This window comes from Myotis daubentonii, chromosome Y (genome assembly GCF_963259705.1).
Source record: "Myotis daubentonii chromosome Y, mMyoDau2.1, whole genome shotgun sequence".
Lineage (NCBI taxonomy): Eukaryota > Metazoa > Chordata > Mammalia > Chiroptera > Vespertilionidae > Myotis > Myotis daubentonii.
In genome coordinates this window covers 1,069,190-1,077,672 of record NC_081862.1, presented here as the reverse complement: position 1 = coordinate 1,077,672, position 8,483 = coordinate 1,069,190, and positions in this window count along the sequence as shown.

The following is an 8,483-nucleotide window of genomic DNA, read 5'->3' as shown; positions in this document are numbered from 1 at the left end:
ACTTAATGACGTCCTGGACTTTGCCTTCAATGTGGAAGTCCCATATTAAAAGGTAACATGCATTTATTTAATTATGTAGGGTTTATGATATATTTTCACATACATGACTTCAATGAACACTTCAACAACTCTGAAATACCTAGGAAGTATGAATATTAGAGGAAAAAGAAATGGCTAATGTGGGTTGTGAATTGAAGACTAGAACCCATGCCTTAAGGACCTTTTTTTTTTATAGAACAGTGAGAGTGAAAGATACTGGGAAGAAAATAAGTCATAGTTGGGCCCTAACCAGTGTAGCACAGTTGATATGGTGTTAGCCTGCAGATTGAAGGGTCCTTAGTTCTATTCCGATCAAGGGCCAGTGACTTGGTTGCAGGATCCTCCTCCCTGGCCCATGCCCTGGTCTGGACTTATGCAGGAGGCAACCAATCAATGTGTCTCTCACATTGATATTTCTCTCTGTCTCTCCCTCTCTCTTCTATTCTCCCTAAAAATCAATGAGAAAATATCCTTGGGTGAGAATTAAGAATAAAAAAGAAAGAAAGAAAAATAGTTGGCAGAGCCCTGGCTGGTGTAGCTCAGTTGGTTGAACTGAAGGGTTGCCGGTTCCATTCCCGGTCATGGTACATGTCCTGGTTACGGGTTAGATCCCAGGTGAGGGTCTGTGTAGAAGGCAACCGATCCATGTTTTTCTCTCTCACTGATGCTTCTCTCCCTCTCCCTTCCTCTTTCTCTCTAAAATCAATAAAAACATATATTTTTCAAAAGAAATGGCTGGCAGAAACCTATCATGAAAATAAGGGAAATTATGCTGAAACTAGAGACCCAGTGCACGAATTCATGCACCAGCGGGGTCCCTCATCCTGGCCTGTGGGATCAGGCCAAAACTGGCTCTCCGACATTCCCCGAGAGGTCCTGGATTGTGAGAGGGCACAGGCTAGGCTGAGGGACCCCACTGGGACACGATCGGGGCTGGGGAGGGACGCGGGAGGTTGGCCAGCTGGGGAGGAACCGCAGGAGGACTCCAGGGTATGTCCGGCCATCTCGCTCAGTCCTGATCAGCTGGACCCCAGCAGCAAGCTAACCTATAGGTCAGAGCGTCTTCCTCCTGGTGATCAGTGCACGTCATAGCAACTGCTCTACCGGTTGACTGTCTGCCCCTTGGTGGTCAGTGCACATCATAGCGAGCAGTTAGTGGCATTAGCATGTCATCATCATATTATGCTTTGATTGGTTGAACGGGCGACTGGACACTTAGCATATTATATAGGATGTGCAAATTAGTATATCATGGAAAGAATATTTGTAATTAGAGTAGTTGGTTCCCACCAATTCTGTTTGAATAAGGTTGTGCTACTAGCTAGTTCTCTTCATTTTTCCTGACCTATAACATGCTAATTCTTAATGTTATAATGAACATGACATATAACGGTGTTCACCAAAGTGTTCTGTGAGCTCTTTGATACAGTGTGAATGTCAAATTACAGTCCTGCTATCAATGTACCTCTCAGTCGTCTCTGTATTTGAAATCACATGTAAATTATCTTCATTATTTTTTGACCCTATTCTAGTTTAATTTGTAAATTTTAAAGCACTCTTTCAGCCAACATTCAGGGGCCCTCAGGGACCCTGAGCTGGGCCTGGGACTTCTGGAAGAGAAAAATCTGGTGTGAACCAAAGAGCTCACAATGCAGACGTAGGCAGGCGGAGCAAAAGATTCAAACAAGATGACACTGGCCTAATTAGAGCTCAGAGAAAGAAGCCATGCTTCTTACTGGAATGAGCATTCAAAACCAGTTCCAGATGGATGAGCTTCTATTGAATAGTGTGTCATCTCTATGAAGTTCTTTTTTTTTAATATATTTTATTGATTTTTTACAGAGAGGAAGGGATAGAGATAGAGAGTTAGAAACATCGATGAGAGAGAAACATCGATCAGCTGCCTCCTGCACATCTCCTACTGGGGATATGCCCGCAACCCAGGTACATGCCCTTGACCGGAATCGAACCTGGGACCTTTCAGTCCGCAGGCCAACGCTGTATCCACTGAGCCAAACCGGTTTCGGCTCTATGAAGTTCTTAAGTCACTTTATTTATTGTTTCTCAATTGTCAAACCTGAAGCTCCCCAGAGTTGAGAGATGCTTTCTTTTATTTGACCAGGAGGCTCTGATGCTGGGGTTCCTATGTCCTTCTTCATGGGGGACCATGCACCGTGCAAACTGCCTATATGTCAGTAAGCTTCCGCGAGTCGGAAGTCTTAGTGCATCTCTCACGGCAGCATAGTGTTTGGAATCATCAGTCAGTGAAAGATGTAATCATGTATGGATAAGACAGTGGAAACTGCATGAAACTATGGAAATTTTAATGAGCTTGTAAGTGGTTTAGAGATGAAGCTATGGATTAGAGTGCATGCCCACCAATACTGTGATCTCAGACATATAATCAAACACTTGTATATGTCTGAAACCTCAGTTTCCTCATCAGAAACGGTGATAGTTATAGTACCTACCTCATAGGGTTGTGGTAAGGTTTAAGTGAGTTTATTCACGTAGAATTCTTAGAGTCTGAAGCATTGTGAAGATAAAACCCGTGGCAGCTACTATTGTAGCTGATGTTATTAACGACTGATATGATATTGGGCATTTTGTTGAAGAGGTCAGGAAAGAAAGGTAGCAGTTTCTAGGCTGCACTCTGATTTTTTCTCCTCTTCCCTGCATTTGCATCCAGGAGGAAGAATTTCTTTTCAACAGGATTTGGGGAATACTCACCTTCTGATGTTTATTCTGTTCCACTCTGAAGGCCACCCAAGAAGGTTTAGCTAAAAGATGGTGAGAAATCAATAATACATATAAGTTCAGAGAGGAAGGGAGAGGGCGAGGGAGAGAGAGAGAAACATCAATGATGATAGAGAATCATGGATTAGCTGTCTCCTGAACACCCCACAGCAGGGATCGAGCGCACAACCTGGGCATGTCCCCTGACTGGGAATCGAACTGCGACTTCGTGGTTCATAGGTCGATGCTCAATCTCTGAGCCACGCCTGCCGGGTCAGAAATCATGTTTGGTTGGTAATTACTTCAAAATCTGGGGATTCTTATTTTTTCAGAATTCTGAATCAGAGAGTGATCTAAGGACAGACCAAGGATGATTGGAAATGTTTTTTGATGTTTCATTAGGCTTATGCTTTTATTAGGAGCATCCGCTAATTTTCTTAAAATGTTTAAAAATAGACAAAACCCCATCTGTACTTCATCCTCTGTTCAATATATATATATATATTTAAATTGGCCTAGCCGTGGCTGGGCGGCTCAGTTGGTTGGAGTATTGTCTTGTACACCACAAGGTTTCAGGTTTGATCTGTATTGGGGTGTACACGGGAGGCAACGGATAAATGTTCCTCTCTCACATTGATGTTTCTGTCTCCCTTTCTGTCTCTCTCCTTTCCTCTCTCTAAATTCAATGAATATCCTTGGGTGAGGATTTAAAAAATAAAATTGCCCTGAAAAGCAAAAAAAAAAAAAAAATTGGCCTTTCATGACACACATATAATGACAGTCACGTAACTGCAAAGAATCTCTACTCTGCAACCTGGCCCTTTCTCCTCTCTGCCTTCTGTCTTCACACTGGCCTTGTCCAGTCCAATGGCACCAGGACCACCTTGCCTCCTTTCTTTCTTATCCTTCCTCCTTTGCACATGTGGACTGTGCCACCTTTCCTAATCACTAGATTCTGATCAGCATCACACAGTCTTAGGAACAAAGACTCAGGTCTAGTCACCACAGAAACAGAGTTTCGGGCAAGTTAGAGATAACGTCGTGACTTCAGCTATGTTCCAACCTCAGACCCATGGAACTACAGACCCTACCAACCCGACTTTCATGAAACCTGGCAGATGATGCCATGGCTGACATGGAACCTGATACAACAGTGAACTACTTCCTACCCTGGCCCACAACCCAACCCCCTAACTACCATGAGTAATAATTTTCCCATATGTCCCCATGCAGGTCTTAGAGCACTGCTCACCCGTCAGACCTTCACCCTTCTATGTGATGACAACTCTTCTGAATTAGTTATTTTTTACTCACTTTTATATTTTTGTATACTTGTTTGTTAATGTTCTATATCTATATAATTATATTATTATTCTTTATTTTATTTTATTTTATTTTATTTTTTGTTGATCTGTTTCTTATCAGTTTCTAAGTACTCGGTGAATTAGATTATTACATTTGTTCCTCTTTTTTCCCCCCATAACTCCCCTCTTCCCAGTTCCCACCCCACCCTCCGCCCTCACTCCCCACCCACTGTCCTCATCCATAGGTGCAAGTTATTTGTCCAGTCTCTTCCCGCATCTCCCACACCCCTTTCCCCCCAAGAATTGTCAGTCCATTCCCTTTCTATGTCCCTGATTCTATTGTGGTCACCAGATTATTTGTTCACTTGATTCTTAGATTCACTTGTTGATAGATGCATGTTTGTTGTTCATAATTTGTATCTTTACCTTTTTTCTTCTTCTTCCTCTTCTTAAAGGATACCTTTCAGCATTTCATATAATACTGGTTTGGTGGTGATGAACTCCTTTAGCTTTTCCTTATCTGTGAAGCTCTTTATCTGACCTTCAGTTGTGAATGATAGCTTTGCTGGATAACGTAATCTTGGTTGTAGGTTCTTGGTATTCATCACTTTTAATATTTCTTCCATTCCCTTCTGGCCTGCAAATATTCTGTTGAGAAACAAACTTACTGTGAGGAAATCTTCTAACAGTGTGCAAATTCATTATCCTGTATGCGGATCTACTATTATCCTGTGAATGAATCGCTCCTCCATGTGCGGAAACAATACTTCTTCTCTGGGAACAATTTTTCCTCTGGAGGAAATATCCCTTCCTGTGTGGACACTTCATTCTTTGGGTGACAGGCACATTCCTCTGGACGGTGTACCCTCCTTCCTGTGATGGAAATGTCAATTCTGGTGTAGAAACCCATATTCTTTTGGGGGTGTGTCCCTTTTTTTAGGAACCCCTCTTCCTGGGGGGGGGGGGAAATGCACTTTCCTGTGTGCGGATCTCTTTTCCTGTGAGGGTGTCGCACCTACCTATGTGGGAAATGCACTTTCCTGTTCCTGGACCTATCTTCGTTCCAGGACATCGCACCTTCGTGTGGTGGAATCCTATCTTACTTTTGGGCAACGCCTCTTCCTGTTGAGGCAACAACTCCCTGTGAGGAAACCCTCTAACTGTACGGGAAATGTACTATCCTGTATGCTGACCTATTATGCTGTCAATGAATAGTCCGTTCATGTGGGGAAACAACATATCCTCGTGGGGAACAATTCTTTCTCTGGAGTAAACGTCCCTTCCTGTATGGACACTTCATTCTTTGTCGGACACTCACGTTCTTGTGTTAAGAATTATCTTCCCTTCATGGAAATGCAAGTTTCTGTGGGGGGAAAAAACATGCCAAGTGTTAACCCTCCTTCCTGTGGGGGAAATGTCCGTCCCATGTAGGAACCCATTTTATATTGGGGAGTGTCACTTTTGTTTTAGGAACCACTCTTCCTTTTGGGGAAATGCATTTTCCTGTGTGCTCATCTCTATTCGGTGAAGGTGTCGCACCTACCTGTGTGGGAAATGCACTTTCCTGTTTGTGGACCTTTCTATCTCTGAGAGAATCTCACCTTCCTTAAGGGAATCATCACTTGTTGTTGGAGAATGCCTCTACCTCTAGGGGAAACAAACTTCTTTTGAGGAGACCTTCTTCCTGTGCGGAGAATGCACTTACCTTTATGTGGAACTATTTTGCTGCTAATGAATTGCTCATTCATGTGGGGAAACAACATTTCCTCTGTGGGGAACAATTCTTCTTCTGGAGGATATGTCCCTTCCAATGAGGACACTCATTCTTTGTGGGAAATGCACGTTCCTCTGTGCAAAACTATCTTCTATTGATGGAAACAAATCTTAGTTGTTGAAAAAAAACTGCAGGAAGGTAAAGGCTCCTTCCTGTTGGGAAAATGTCCCTTCCGGTTTAGAAACCTATTTTCCTATATGTGAGTGTCCCTTTTGTTTAAGGAACTCTTCTTCCTGTGGGGAAAATGCACTTTCCTTTGTGCGGATATCTCTTCCTGTGACGTCGTTACGCCTTCGTGTGTGGGAAATGCACACTCCTGTTTTTGCACCCATCTTCCTGTGAGGGAATCTCAACCTCCTGTGGCTGATTCGAAACATCCTGTTCAAGAACGCCCCTTCTAAGTGTGTGCAAAGTCAATATGCTGTATGCAGATCTCTTATTCTGTGAATGAATCGCTCCTCCCTGTGGGGAAACAATACTTCTTCTGGGGGCACAATTCTTCCTCTGGTGGAAATGTCCATTCCTATGTGGACACTACTTTATTTGTGGGACATGGAAGTTCCTGTGTGCAGAACTATCTTCCATTGATCGAAACACAACTTCCTTCTTGAAAAAAACCTACAGGACAGTGAACACTCCTTCCTGTGGGGAAAATATCCCTTATGGTTTTGGAACCTATTTTCCTATAAGGGAGTGTCCCTTTTGTTTAGGAACCCTTCTTCCTGTGGGGGAAATTTACTTTCCTGTGTGCTTATCTCTCTTCCTGTGAGGATGTCACTCCTGCCTGTGTGGGAGATGCAGTTTCCTGTTTGTGGACCTATCTTCCTGTGACGGCATCGCACCTTCCTGTGGGGTAATCGTAACTTCCTGTTGGGCAACACCTCTTTCTGTGGGAGATACAAACGTCCTGTGAAGAAGCCTTCTAACTGTGGGGGAAATGCACTATACTGTATGCGGACATATTATGTTGTGAATGAATAGTTTGTTCATGTGAGGAAACAAGACTTCCTCGTGGAGAAAAATTCTTCCTCTGGAGAAAATGTCCTTCCTTTGTGGACACTTCATTCATTGTCGGACACTCACGTTCCTGTGTGAAGAACGATCTTCCATTGATGGAAACGCAACTTTCTGTGTGGAAATAAAACTTGCCAAGGGTAAACCCTCCTTCCTGTGGGGGAAATGTCCCTTCACGTGTAGGAACCCATTTTATATTGGGGAGTGTCACTTTTGTTTTAGGAAGCCCTCCTCCTGTTGAGGATATGTACTTTGTGAGTGTGGATCTCTTTTCCTGTGAGGGCATCACACCTTCCTGTGGGGGAATCATAACTTTCTGTTGAGCAACGCCTCTTCCTGTGGGGGCAACAAACTTCCTGTGAGGAAACTTTCTAACTGTGGGGGAAATGCACTGTCCTATATGTGGATCTATAATGCTGTGAAGGAATAACTCCTTTGTATGCGGAAACAATACTTCAACTGAGGGATAAATTCTTCATCTAGAGGAAATGTCACTTCTTAGGTATACACTTCATTCTTTGTGGGACATGCACGTTCCTGGGTGCAGAACAATCCTCCATTGATGGAAATGCAAGTTCCTTCTTGAAAAAAAACTACAGGACAGTGAACACTCCTACCTGTGGGGAAAATGTCCCTTCCGGTTTAGGAATCTATTTTCCTATATGGAAGTGTCACTTTTGTTTAAGGAACCCTTCTTCCTGTGGGGGAAATGCACTTACCTGTGTGCGGATATCTCTTCCTGTAAGGGTGTCGCACCAACATGTGTGGGGAATGCACTTTAATGTTTGTGCACCCATCTTCCTGTGAGGGAATCTCAACAACTGAGGCTGAATTTAAACTTCCTGTTCCAGAAGACCTCTTCTTGTGGGCGAAACAAACTTCCTGTGAGGAAACCTCTAACAGTGGGCAAAGGCACTATCCTGTATGCAGATCTATTCTCCTGTGAATAAATCGCACCTCCATGTGGGGAAACAATACTTCTTCTGGGCAAACAATTTTTCCTCTGGTGGAAATATCCCTTCCTGTGTGGACACTTCATTCTTTGGGTGACAGGCACGTTCCTCTGTGCAGAACTATCTTCCATTGATGGGAAAGCAACTTCCTATGTGGAAACAAAAATTCTGGACGGTGTACCCTCCTTCCTGTGATGGAAATGTCAATTCTGGTGGAGGAAACAATATTCTTTTGGGGGAGTGTCCCTTTTGTTTTAGAAGCCCTTCTTCCTGCGATGGAAATGCACTCTCCTGTGTGCTGATTTATTTTCTGTGAGGGTGTCACACCTACCTGTGTGGGAAATGCATTTTTCTGTTTGTGGACCTATCATCCTATGAGGGCATCGCACCTTCCTGTGGGGGAATCATAACATCCTGTTGGGCAACGCCTCTTCCTGTGGGGGAAACAAACTTCCTGTGAGGAAACATTCTAAGTGTGTGCAAAGGCAATATGCTGTATGCAGATCTCTTATTCTGTGAATGAATGGCTCCTCCCTGTGGGGAAACAATACTTCTTCTGGGGGCACAATTCTTCCTCTGGAGGAAATGTCCATTCCTATGTGGACACTACTTTATTTGTGGGACATGGAAGTTCCTGTGTGCAGAACTATCTTCCATTGATCG